This window comes from Lupinus angustifolius, chromosome LG16, assembly GCF_001865875.1.
Source record: "Lupinus angustifolius cultivar Tanjil chromosome LG16, LupAngTanjil_v1.0, whole genome shotgun sequence".
In the NCBI taxonomy this organism is placed as follows: domain Eukaryota; kingdom Viridiplantae; phylum Streptophyta; class Magnoliopsida; order Fabales; family Fabaceae; genus Lupinus; species Lupinus angustifolius.
In genome coordinates this window covers 13,173,964-13,188,479 of record NC_032024.1, presented here as the reverse complement: position 1 = coordinate 13,188,479, position 14,516 = coordinate 13,173,964, and positions in this window count along the sequence as shown.

Genomic DNA, 14,516 nt, shown 5'->3' with positions numbered 1-14,516 from the left:
AGTGTAAGAAGTTGCTATCAGATGAGTCTTCGACCAAATCAAACTTCAACACGAGCACCAACCCCAAGAAAAAAACAACGAGGCGTGCACTTGGTGGAGTTAGATGCCAGGGTAGATACAGAAGACCTGCAACCTCAGCCAGAGGGAGAAAAAACCTCCCTTCAACTCGGTCCCTTGAAGAAAATCTGGTGTATATCAGATGTACTCTCGACGAAGCTCAGAGATTAAAACTGATCAAATGCCTGAAGACCAACAAAGATCTTTTTGCCTGGTCGACTGCGAATATGCCCAAAATAGACCCCTCAGTTGCTTGCCACCGCCTTACGATAAATCCAGGAGCACGGCCGGTGGCCCAGAAGAAAAGAAAGATGGGCACCGACAGAACATCTGAGGTTACTCAAAAGATCTCAGATTTACTAGAGGTCGGCTTCATCCAAGAAATAGCATATACCACCTGGTTGTCAAATGTCGTTCTGGTAAAAAAATCATCGGCGAAGTGGCGGATGTGTGTGGATTATACAGACTTGAACAAAGTGTGCCCAAAGGATCCATACCCCATCCTAAACATCGATCATCTCATTGACAATTCTTCTGGATATCAGTTTCTGTCATTTATGGACACTTATTCAGGGTATAACCAAATTTCCGTGTACCCCTCATATCAAGACAAGACCGCCTTCATTACACCCAAGGCGGCGTACTGTTATGCAGTCATGCCGTTCAGTTTGAAAAATGCGGGGGCTACATACCAGAGGATGATGAACACCATTTTTGGAGATCAGATTGGAAAGAGCATAGAAGTCTACAGGGACGATATGATCACCATGAGTTTGCCAACGGAAGATCATGTAGGTATCGTAAATGTCGTCTTCAACCGACTACACAAGTTTAATATGCACCTCATCCCGGAAAAGTGTACATTCGGAGTTAAAGCTGATAAGTTTTTAGGATTTCTGTTAACAAGTCAGGGTATTGAAGCCAACCGAGCAAAATGTCAAGTAGTCATCAACATGCGCAGCCCAAGTCCTCCTAGTTGCATGTTAATACCCCTTGGAGGCATGGGCCAGTCCCCCTTCGATGGCGGTTAAATTCATAAACCCAAGACATGACCAAGTCCTCTAGGTCGCCAGCAATACACCCCTCGGAGGCATGGGTCAGTCCCCCATCAATGGCGGTTAAATTCAAAAGCCCAAGATAGGACCAATTCCTCTTGGTTGCCAGCAACACACCCGTCGGAGGCGTGGGCCAGTCCCCCTTCGATGGCTGTTAAATTCATAAACCCAAGACAGAACCAAGTACTCTTGGTCGCCATCAATACACCCCTCGGAGGCATTGGCCAGTCCCCCTTCAATGGCGGTTAAATTCATAAACCCAAGACTGAACTAAGTCCTCTTGGTCGCCATCTGTATACCTCTCGGAGGCGTGGGCCAGTCCCCCTTTGATGATGGTTAAATTCATAAACCCAAGACAGGACCAAGTCCTCTTGGTCGCCAGCAATACACCCCTCAGAGGCGTGGGCCACTCCCCCTCCAATGGCGGTTAAATTCATAAGCCCAAGATAGGACCAAGTCCTATTGGTTGCTAGCAATACACCCCTTGGAGGTGTGGGCCAGTCCCCCTTCAATGGCTGTTAAATTCATAAACCCAAGACAGGACCAAGTCCTCTTGGTCGCCATCAATACACCCCTCGGAGGCGTTGGCCAGTCCCCCTTCCATGGCAGTTAAATTCATAAATCCAAGACAGGACCAAGTCCTCTTGGTCGCCATCTGTATACCTCTCGGAGGCGTGAGCGAGTCCCCCTTCGATGATGGTTAAATTCATAAACCCAAGACAGGACCAAGTCCTCTTGGTCGCCAGCAATACACCCCTCAGAGGTGTGGGCCAGTCCCCCTCCAATGGCGGTTAAATTCCTCAGTCCAAGATAGGTCCAAGTCCTCTTGGTTGCCAACAATACACCCCTCGGAGCCGTGGGCCAGTCCTCCTTCGATGCCGGTTAAATTGATAAACTCAAGACATGACCAAGTCCTCTTGGTCGCCATCAATACACCCCTCGGAGGCATGGGCCAGTCCCTCTTTGATGGCAGTTAAATTCATAAACCCAAGACATAACCAAGTCCTCTTGGTCGCCATCAGTATACCCCTCAGGGGGTTAGGCCAATCCCCCTTCGATGGTAGTTAAATTCATAAACCCAAGACAGGACCAAGTCCTCTAGGTCGCCATCAACAAACCCTGCGAAAATATAAACCGAAATGATGGTAACCAGGTCATTTAGTCGATTACCCGGTCAATCCAACCTTATTAATTGATTAACAGTTTCAAGTCCATTAGGTTGGTTACCCGATCAATCCAACCTTGTTAATTATTAGACAGTTCCAAGTTCATTAGGTTGATTACCCGCTTAATCCAGCCTCGTTAATTAAATAGTGGCAATTTCGTTAGGTTGATTACCCAGTCAATCCAGTCTTGTTAATTGATTAACAGTTTCAAGTCCATTAGGTTGGTTACCCGGTAAATCCAGCCTTGTTAATTATTAGACAGTTTCAAGTTCATTAGGTTTATTACCCGGTCAATCCAATCTGGTTAATTAAACAATGGCAAGTTTGTTAGGTTGATTACCCGGTCAATCCAGTCTTGTTAATTGATTAACAGTTTCAAGTCCATTATGTTGATTACCCGGTCTATCCATCCTTATTGGTTGTTAAACAGTTGCAACTTCATTAGGTTGATAACCCGGTCAATCCAGCCTTGCTAATTAAACAATAGCAAGTTCATTAAGTCGATTACCCGGTAAATCCAGTCTTGTTAATTGATTATCAATTTCAAATCCATTAGGTTAATTACCTAGTCAGTCCAGCCTTGATAATTATTAGACAGTTTCAATTTCATTAAGCAGATAGTATAGACGACCAAAAGCAATATGTAAACAAGACAAGCAGGGATAATATAGATAACTAGAAACATTACAATTTTTCAATGCATTAAACCTACAATCCTCCCCCACTAAGTCCTACCCGGGACCAGAAGCTTCACCGGGCCTTTGCCATCATCAGCAACAAACTCCCCCTTAGGAGTGACCGACGCATCAATCCGGGTCCAAGACCAGTCGTGATCCTAAAGAACCAACTGGACCTGAGCAAATGCATTGTCCCATCTTGCATTTGCCGCAACAACGACATCTTCCTCCAAGTCCTGACGCCTTCAATTGAGCCAACTCTTCGATTAACCGAACAATGTCCCCCTTGTTCGTCTCATCACGCTCGTCGGCTAGCTGCAACTTCATCTCTAGATGGTGCTTCTCCCCTTCATCTCGGCCAAGACGGCCACATAGGGCCCCGATTTCCTATTGGAAAGATGACATGTCGGCCTGTGCTTGCAGCGCAGCATCTCGAGCCTCTTGAAGTTGGAGGGTCATCGCTGACAGCTGCTCACCAGCAGTCAGGTTCTGCTCCTCTTGAACCTTTAGCGCCTAGAGGTACTTTTTCTCCAACTCATGGAGTTCACCCGAGTGCTGCTTTTGGAGCTTGGCCAAAGCATACGCCCCGACCCGGGTAGCCAACACTCCATCACCTTCAAGATACTTGGCCACGGAAGCAGCCAAGACCTTGGCCTCCCGAACCTTCCTTAGAAGTTCTAACACGGGCAGAGAGTCCATCTTCTCCACTACCCCGGGGTTGAGCAGCCTAGTCTCCACCGCCTTAGGAACCCGATACAGGAAAGAAGACTTGACGACAGTCTTTCTTTTACCACTACCTGGAGTCTTCCCCCTAGTAGGCCCCTCCGAGCTAGGGTCAAGGGCCCCTTCGAGCATAGTTTCTTCCCTAGTAAGGTCAACCAGGTGGACATCAACTAGAGTAAGCAAGACCGCCGCCTCGGGCTCAGAAGGAGGCATGAAAATCACCGGCATAGATGACTCCCCGCGAGAAGATTCAGCACGGGCGGGCGAGTCAAACCTCGCCTTTTTAGTGACCTCCGCACTCTTCCTCTTAAGGGCAGCCCTCCTCAATAGACCTGACCGGTCAGATTGATCGCCCATAGCAGCTACTGAAAGGAAGAGAAAAATACATTAAAACCGGAAAAACAATACAAAATATGAGATGATATATGCACACTACATTCGTAAACCCAGATGCTCACCAACTTCAGCCTGAAAAATATGATCCCCTTGGACAAACTTATAGCATATGACAACCCGACCCTCCTTGACCCAATTCAGCATCTCATCCGCCAGCTCCTTTTCTCGCCGATTCAGCTGGTCATATGAGAAACTGAAGGATTTGGTCGGTTTCTGATGGATTCCCATATTGCAAGAGAAAGGGAATCGTGTTTGCCTGTCGGGACCATATGCCCACAAGTGTTGTTCACCTACAACCTTTACCCGGAAGAACCCATACATCCACCCTTTGATTGATTCCTCGAAGGCCTGGAAGAGAGCACGCCCATTTGCAGATTGAAGCAAGGTCCATCCCACCTGGAACATCTAGAAGAAAAGACGAAGCGTGCACGGATGCTCCATGACCTTACAAATTTTTTTGAAATCCTAGATGAACCCCTAGGAATTAGAATGAAGTTGGGAATGGGCCACTTGAAGGTGCTAAAACACCTAGTCTGACCATTCGTCGAAAGGAACCTTCACCCCAATACGACGGCAGAAATACTCGTACATATAGAAACTATGGCGATCATTGTAGTCCAGGAAAATATCCTGACGAATGCGCTCCTTCTTCGCTAGACTACGCCATGTGATACACTCGGTTGGGTAGGCCAGCAACTCTACCCGAAGTTCTTATCTGCCATATAGAAAGAAGGGCTCCCTATGACCTCTCGGTCAACCCACCAATAAGGAGATTCTGAACCCATCATCTCCGGTGGAAGTGTATATTAGTCGGCACGGTCGGCAAAATTCCTCCCATAGATAACATGTCATTAGAAGAAGTATCAGATTCCGAGCTGGATATACCATCCAAGACCGGACCCCACTTCTTACAAAAGGTTGACCGGTCCTGGACGATAGCCTCACTCCTGTTACCTCCCACCCTCACATCATGCAAGAGGGCAGATGAAGATAACCGCCGAGGTCGCCCCTGTGTAGACCAATGCCTTTGATGACAGAGACCCGGAGACGTAAAGATCGACGGGGGACCAAGCAAGATCTCCAAATCATCGGAGCTAGATTTCCCGCCAGTCATAATTAAAATGAAAATGAAGAAAGGAAGAGGAATTACCGATTAAAAAAGCTTGGATGAAAGAAGACTTGTAGATAGAAAAGATGCACTCGGAATTAGTAGATTGTGGAAAGGTCGGTAAGAAGATAGAATGAAGAATATGGGAAGAAGAAACCCTTATTTATAAGGAAGACCCAAGCCCAGGTCTCCCCAGAGGCCCAACTCGAAACTTAAATCCGTCCGTCCAAAATCACTTGAGAACAATTTAACGGTAGCACAGAAACCTAGACGACGAAACTGAAACGAGAAGACGCAACGATTGAGTATCCACTATCGTCAGAAGGAACGCTATTAATACTCCACATATCAATCTAGAAACGGATAACCATCATGACCTACCCCTAGTACTTAAACCACTCCCGGTCATAGCCTATATCTCCTACGCATTCGTATAGTTCACCAGCTCGACCATCCCTGCCCGACCTCGTCGACTCGGGGCAACACTGTTCTGTTCCGGTCATAAGGTCATAACCAACATCTCTCCAACCCATCCTTATAGTCCACCAGCTCGGTCGTCTCCGACCAACCTGGTAAACTGGGGTCAACTGTTCCATCCCGGTCATAATCGGGTAATTAACCACGGGTCCCGAACATAACATCCATTGCCTCGTATAACCTCCCTGCCCATCTTAAGTAGGTTCCCCCGTGGTAGAAACTATAAGAGCTATCAACATAGCATTAAATGCTTCTGACATAACATTTAATGCTCGTGGTGTAGCATTTAATGTGCATCTGACCCACCATTTAATGCACCTCTGACCCACCATTTAATGCGCCGCTGACCCGCCTTCAATGTCAGATAGTAGACCGCCTTCAATGTCACATAGTCTCTGACAATTCGACCAGAGCAGATTCGTAGGACAAGAAAGGACGATCTGAGTACGTTCCTTATGTCCATTAGATGCTGACCAATGGCCAGATGCTAACTCAGCATTCACTACGCTCTATAAATATGAGACCACAAAGGGAGTATAATCAATTCTCATTTCCTTATTTATTGCTACACTTATTGCTCTAACCTCTCTCTTATTTACTCTCATTCTCTCTCTAGAATACATTAGTGACTTGAACATCAAAGAACCTTTTCAGATATCTCCCCCGGCGGGTCCAGACGATCATCCGACCAAGTCTCATACTCTCCCACGTATTCTTTCGACCGTCTATCCTCAGCTCCTGATCATCCACCTTTAACATTGAAGAACAACAATTTTGCATATAAGATACCTCCCCCGACAGATCCAGACGATCATCCAACTAAGTCTCCTGCTCTCCCACATACTCTTCCAACCGTCCATCCTCAGATCATCCACCTTTAACATTAATGAACAATTTCAAATTTTACATATGGAGGTACATTTGCTCAACTTGTCACCTTTCTGTAGTAGCCAGGTGACTTGGAAGGCAAGTAATTCCACTCTCTATGATAACTTTCTAAAATTAAGACATAACAAAACAATTTTTCCATTATCTTCAACATTTTGTATATAATGCGTCAAAGCTATATCTAATTTTTGTCTAATATATCTGTGAGAGGAATTATGTATTGATATATGTGGAGGAATTATGAATTTAGTACACGTATGAATATCACATATGTTTGGAGCAAATTGTCCACAATCAGATGAATATTGATGGGCTTTGACACATCAAATATGACAACGAAATTTGAGTAGGCAATGAGCAAAAAAGCAATGCCTCCAGCCCTCAAGAACTGAACAGTACAGTGAGTAAACAATGTATAAAGCTCCTAATATGGCAGTGCTAAACACTAAACAACACTGAGTGACGACAATACTTCAAGAGGCACCGTGCTACATAATACCTTATAAAATGACATATGTAATAATACTCTTATCCATTTGTTTATCATGAAATCACATTTTACCATTGAAAATATGAGTAAAAATAATTACTTATCTCTTAATTAATAGAGATCCTTCTTCATATAAAAGATGGACTGCCATTGCTAGTCTTTGACAAACGGCAAAACGTGGCACTGCGACCGCAAAATGGCTCTTAACTCATGGTATATGTATTACATATGAGAGATGATCTGTCCTAATGGTGTAATATTTTTTATTTTGGATTAATCAAATTTTAACAAATAATATTAAAATATTATTCAATGTTTTAAAAATTATCTTTTTATTATGTGATAATATATTGACATGAGATGACACCTTTAAAATGGATTATGTATTTCATAGCCTTCTCTCTCTCGTAGGACAAGTCTTATCTCATATGAATTCCAAAATGACTTTTGGCTTTTTGAAGCCCGGGTATAATTGGAGTAGAGTAAACATAAAATGATGAGAGATATAAAGACTGAGCATATTTGCTGTACTACAAATTGTGTTATTCCATGTGATATTGCTTGTGATTAGTTGTAAAAAATGTATTTAAGTTAAAAAAGTAATGATTAAGTATTTTTTTGACCAATCATAGATAATGGCACATAAAGTGATACATTTTTATGGGACAACAGATGTTCATCCTAAAAAGAGAGGAAATAATAAAAATTGTAATGAGATTCATTATAAATTATTTGACTTCTAGTTTATTCAGAAATTGAGGAGAGAATGATTATTTTGAATGAAGTCAGAAATGTCGTTTATATTTTTGTTTCAATACTTATTGATAAACAGTAGTAATGTACGTGGGTCTCTTTTATTTAAAAACTATTAACTAAAAAATAAATTAAAATTATAATAAAATATATATAATAAAATTTATAATTTAAAATTATACCTTTAATTTTTAAATTAATAATAAAACCTTATTTTTTATTTATTTTAAGGGTATTCTTATCATTTGAAATATAACATAATCTTTATCTTATCACTTTATATTAAATTGGATAAAGAAATAGTTTCTTCTCTTACTTATATCAAATGGATAAGATAACTTTTATGCTTTAATTTTTAAATTAATAATAAAACCATATTTTTATATTTCTTTTATTTATTTTAACAGTATTCTTATCATTTGAAATATAACATAATTTTTATCTTATCACTTTATACAAAAATCTATTATATGAAAAAAGTATAACATAATTTTTATTCTCTTACTTATAAAGTATTTTCTTCTCTTACTTATATCAAATTATTAAGAAGTATTTTCTTTTCTTACTTTTAAAATATTTTCTTCTCTTACCAATATCAAAGGGATAAGATAATTTTTATGCTTTAAAAAAGTAAGAGAAGAAAATACTGTTGGAGAATTTCTCCATCCGAAATCCATAGATTAAACGCGGAAGTCCTTATGACCATGACTTTGTTCCTACAACCTAATGTCTATGCCCATACATAGAACCAAATGGAACAACCATGGTCCAGACCGAAGAAACCCCAAATGAGTTCATGGTGAAGATGAAGAACATACCTTGTTGAGCCATTTCCGGAATCTCGAAGGTATGAGGGTCAGATGATCTTCCAGATGATAGAGCGCCTTACAGTTTTCCTTATGCTTCTCTAGAGGGGAATGAGAAAGCTCCTTAGTTCCTTGAGAGTGTTTGTGTTGTAATGTTATGAGGAGCCTTATGGTTGCCTTATGCCTTATATGCCTTATGGATGAGTGGATAGTGTTATCCCATCATGGATAACACTATTCTCATCCTACCTTATTCTCCTCAACCTTACACCCTGAAAACCTGATGTTCTACAAATGGGGACCATAACCCATAAAAGTAACCCGTAGTGGTTACTACTTTAGTTGCAATAATTTTGATTCAGTCTCTTCATCAAATCAGAAATTGCCCAAATGTATCTACACTTATATTATTTCATGACATATATGCCCTTAGCCACCAAATTAATTACTGAAGATCATTTTTATTTTGGCTAATTACATAATGGCCATAACACAATTACATAATTATATTTGTGACCCATAAATTGTCAGAAATTCCAACAATCTTCCACTGGTCACACATATGATTCTCCATACGTGTTATCCTTAATGCGCGCTTAAAAAAGTAAAGAAATAGTATAAAAAATGACATTTGTTGCAAAGAATCAAATGATCACTTGAGTGACATGATGGGACAGACACAATAAAAAGATATGGTTAAGAGACATATGGTAATGATTTTAACATTATGAAATGATTTCTTCTGATTCTAAATGCTTTATAAAAATATTTAGTTTCAGTAATCATATATCAATTTAAGATATAAATCAAAATTTAACTCAAACAATAATATAATAGTTAGATGATATTAATTTAGAAAATAAAAATATTTTTAAAGTGGATAAGAAATAGGACTAGAAATAGCTCAATCATATTATATCTAGTATGTTTTGCATAAGTCCATCCTCCCTACTCTTCTATAACTCGAGACTCTATTTGGTTGAAGAGAATTAGTAAAGAAAGAGAATAGAAAGAGAGAGTTGAGGGCGAAAGAGAATTTTTCTCTCATTTGGTAGGAGAGAATATGGAGAGAAAAAAAATAAAAGTGGTAGGACCTACTAACTTTTAGTAAGGAAAGAGTTTTTTTTTTTAATTTCCAATAGTGCCCTTAACTTTATAAAATCCTCATTATTATTTAAACAGTAAAATTGTCTTTTTTATAAAATCACATTTTCTCTCCTTTATGATTATTTCGTATTTCTTTCCGATCAAACAACCCTTACAATCAACTCATTTTCTCATTTATTTCTTTCCACTCACACTCTTTCTTTTAATTTTCTCTCATCCTATTTTCTTCTCTAAACCAAACAAAGCATTAATGAGGTACGATGGCAGGAGGATGTGTGTAATGTGACCCTTGCCCTCTACAAACTCTCATTTATGTATAATAATTAAATATAAACAAACGATGATGTTGTTCTTTTGTATTAGGAGGGAATGGTCGGTGATAGATGCCTGGTAGAATGCAAGAGGTTGGGAACCTTGGTCGGAGTATCATCTGGACCCGCCGGGGGAGGTACCTGAAAAGGTTCTCCGACGATCAAGTTGGTAGAGTGTTTGAGAGAGAGAGGAAGTAAATAAGAGAGAAATTTAGGCAAGTAGTAATAAGTGCAACAATAAATGAGGAAATTAGAATTAATTATACTCCTTGTGTGGTCTCTTCTATTTCTAGAGCTTGGGGATTGCTGAGATGACATCTGGTGATTAGCCATCATCTAGCGGGTACAATAGAGGTACTCTAAGTCGTTCTTGCCTGCCCTATAGATCTACTCATGTCGAGTTTTCGGGGGCAGACAGAATGTGCTAGCGATGTGGTAGGTGGATTGTTAGTTGGTATTAAAGGCGAGTCTGTGGCACATTGATGGTGGGGTCAAAGGTGTATTAAATGATGGGCCAAAAGTATTAATCTCGTGTCAGAAGCATTTATGGTACCTGCCACGAGTGGGCCTATGCCAAGCGGGCAAGTATGAGATGGTGATTGTTGAACTATATACTCAGGGCGGATTGAGAACAACCCGAATATATCCGGGGTAGAACAGTTGCCTCTAGTCTACCAGGTTGGTCGAGAATGGACCGGGCTGGTAGACTCAGGCTATTCCGATCTGACATAGTCGGGTGTATATAGCTGCAAGGGTAGGTCATGATAGCTATATGTTCTAGGCTGACACATGGAAGATCGATAATATCCTATCTGATCTCCTCGAGTGTTCAATCGATGCGTCTGTTCGTTTCGGTTTTTCTTCCTCATTTGCTTAGCCACTGTCAGATCGTCCTTGAGTGTTTTTGGATGGATGTGATGGACCATAGTGTTGGGCTTCAGGTATGGCTTGGGCCCAACCCCCCTCTTATAAATAGGGGTCCTTTTCTTCATTATTCTTCACTTGCCTTTTTCTGAGAAATTGTCTCCTGTCGAGCACTTACACTGCTTGAATCCGACCATCGTTCTTCGTTTCAGAGTCTTATAATTTCGCCAACTCGGTAACTCCTTTTTCCTTTCTATTTTTAGGAATAACTTTAATCGATAATAGCCATGTTAGGCGGGGATTCAAGCCCTGATGACATGGAGATCCTGCTCGGACCTCCACCCATTTTTTATAAAGTCACCCGCCATCTTCGTCAACGAACCCGACACCCTTCCGCCCGGGCAGTAGTCGTTCCCTATGGAGGCGACCCGAACAATTATCCCTACCGGCCATGTTGCGCGACCTAAGAAGGAGGGAGGCCGATAATGGGGCTGCCTTGGTGGGCCGGGCGACTTTCTCAGAGAAATGGCATCCAGTCTTGGATAATATGTCCAGCTCGGACTCTGACACTTCTTTTGATGACAGGTTTATCATGGGACGAAATTTCTCTGATCTTGTCGATCAATTCATTATCCTAGAGGATATGGCGGACTCCCATGACCATTATTGGTGGGTTGACCAAGAAGTTAGGGGAATCCCATCTTACTTCCCCTCGAATGTGCGCCCAGCTGTGGATGTGCTGACGCGTCCGACCAACGATATCCAGTGGTAGCCTCCCACTGCTCAAGAGCGAGTTTATTGGGATATCCTCTCGGTGACGAAGAATCGGTGGAGTTTTTACATGTACGAAGATGGCTACCGACGAATAGGGGTGAAGATACCTGTTGAAGGATGGTATACGAAGGTACTACAACACCTCCAGGTAGCCCCCTCTCAACTACATCCCAACTCCTGGGGATTCATTTGGGTATTCAAGCTAGTATGTAGGGTCATGGAACGACCTTGCACCCTTCAGCTATTTTTCTAGATGTTCCGCGTGACACATAACTCCAATAAGGACGAAGCTCAGGCTGAGTGTCATGGGTGGACGTCTCTCCAATATGGGAACGGTCGAGATCTATTCCTTCCCTTTGAGGGTTATGTGAAGAATTGGAAGGGCGACTTCTTCCGTGTCGAGGCTCGAGGGACGTGCCACACTTGGGCCTATGGTCCTGACATTGTCCCTCTTTTTGGCTTCTCGTGGAATGAGGGAATTCATCAAAAACCTGTCGATTCCTTCCATTTCTCATATGATTAGTTAGATGATCAAGAGAAAAAGTCGGTGGACGAGAGGCTATCCTATATTGAAGAGGGACGGGCAATCCCATGTTATAAGCTCGTTCAAGGCAACCAGATCTTCAAGGAGGCAGTCGATATGTATTTAGTCATATATACCTTGGTTTTTGGTTGGCAACATTTGCTTAACCTATTTTTGTTTGTTTCTTTCAACATCGGCCATGGGGGATCAGTCTGACCGAAGTAGGCATCTGAAACAAGCTGCTCTGAAAATGAGGGATGGGGAAACTAGCAAGCGACCCATGTAGAGTTCATCATCCCGATCTGAGGGTCCACCATCTACTCCTTGAAGAGAGAGTTGGCAGGTTGGCAGTTTGGAGGAAGCTACTCTAGGCCTGCCCATCCCTATCACCGTCACGCCCCCAACCCATCTCATGGTCAGTCAATTGACTTGACTGCTGAACCCGCCACCTCTTCTTAAGTGGTTGAAGTGGAAGATATCCGCCCAAAGAAGCAAGGGCCGGGTAAATCTTCGAGCAAGGGCAAATCTGCCCCATATCGCCTCAAAACTACTTACAACATGCCCAGAGCCGTCGAGGAAGGTCTGGTTAACCCGACGGTTAAGGAGGTTATGGATGGGGTTCCTCTGGTGGATCTTTTGCGAAGGGCCTATGAGGCTGGAGTTTTGGTGGCTTCCGTTGCCAAGTACCTTGGAGGTGAGGGGGTGCTCGCCACCCGAGTTGGCGAAAATGCTCTCGCCAACCTCCAAGAACTTCATTCGGGTGAGCTCCATGAGCTAAAGGAGAAGCATGTCGAGGCTCTGAAGAGTTTGGAGGCTTAGAATCTCTCTACTACCGAAACACTTTCTACAATGTCTCTTCAGTTGAGGGATGCTCGAGAGGCTTCTATGTTGGCCAAGGTGAACTTGAGAGTCGCTCAAAGGGAGGTGACCTCTCTTACTGATCGCCTCCAGAGGGATGTAGACGAGATGCTTCAGCTTTGGGACAAATTAAAAGCCTCAGAAGCTGAAACTGCTCGGCCACATAAGGAGATAACAGACTTAAAGGTTTCCTACCTGAAGTTGGAAAACGAGGTCGATGGGGCGGCTAACGTTGGCTGATACAATGCTTTTGACCAAGTTGGCTTGTTCTTCCCTGGTGCCGACTAGTCCTGGACGAGAATCAATGCCCGGGTTACCCCCGAGGGCGAGCTCGTTGTGGATGAGGATGAAGGCATTGTTGTCCTCCTAGTCTCGGCAGAGGTGGCGGGGGGGGGATTAAGTTTCCATTTTGTTTGCTTTTTCTCTTGTATTTGTACTCGCCCCCTTTTATTAATGAAAGTTCTTGATTTTGTTCATTTGTTATCTATATTGCAAGTTTTGTTGACCGAAATAGTTTAACTGGCTAATCAATCAACTTACTAATTAATCAATCATACTTTAACGTCCGGATTTGAACCTTAAATGATGTTGAAGTTGGTCAGGTAGGTTCTAATCCTTTCAAAGTAATGATTGTCTGGATATCTATTGGATGAAAAAACGTTGAATGACCATTAAGTAATAAATACCCAGATGTCGACCAAAGAACTTGAATTCAATAAGTAGTGACTGTTCGGATATTTATCAATGAACTTGAATGAGAATGTTGAATAACCATTAAGTAATAACTACCTAGATGTCGAGCAAAGAACTTGAATTCAACAAGTGGTGACTGTCCGGATATTCATCAATGAACTTGAATGAGAATGTTGAATAACCATTATCCGGAAATCAACTAATGAACTAGAATGAGAGTGTTGAATAACCACTAAGTATTGACTAACCGTATATCAATTAATGAACTTGAATCAGAGTTTTAAATAACCACTAAGTAATAACAACCCGTATGTCAAGCAAAGAACTTGAATTCAATTAAGTAGTGATTATCCGGAAATCGTTTAATAAATGAAGTAGAATCCCTTCAATGGTTGGGTCGTATAATTGAAGATTGAACCACCATTGGAGGGGGGCTGGCCCACACCTATTAGGGGTGTTGTATCGGCGACCAGGAGGACTTGGTCCTTGCTTGGGCTTGTAAATTGAACCGCCGTTAGAGGGGGACTGGCCCACGCCTCTGAGGGGTGTGATATTGGTGACCAGAAGGACTTGATCCTTGCTTGGGTTTGTGGATTGAACCGCCGTCAGAGGGGGACTGGCCCACGCCTCTCAGGGGTTTTATATCGGCGACCAAGAGGACGTGGTCCTTGCTTGGGTTTGTGGGTTGAATTGCCGTTAGAGGGGGCCACGCCTCTGAGAGGTGTTATCGATCGCCCACCTATGGCATATAAAACAAATCTGAATAATACCTCGTTAACATATAAGTTAG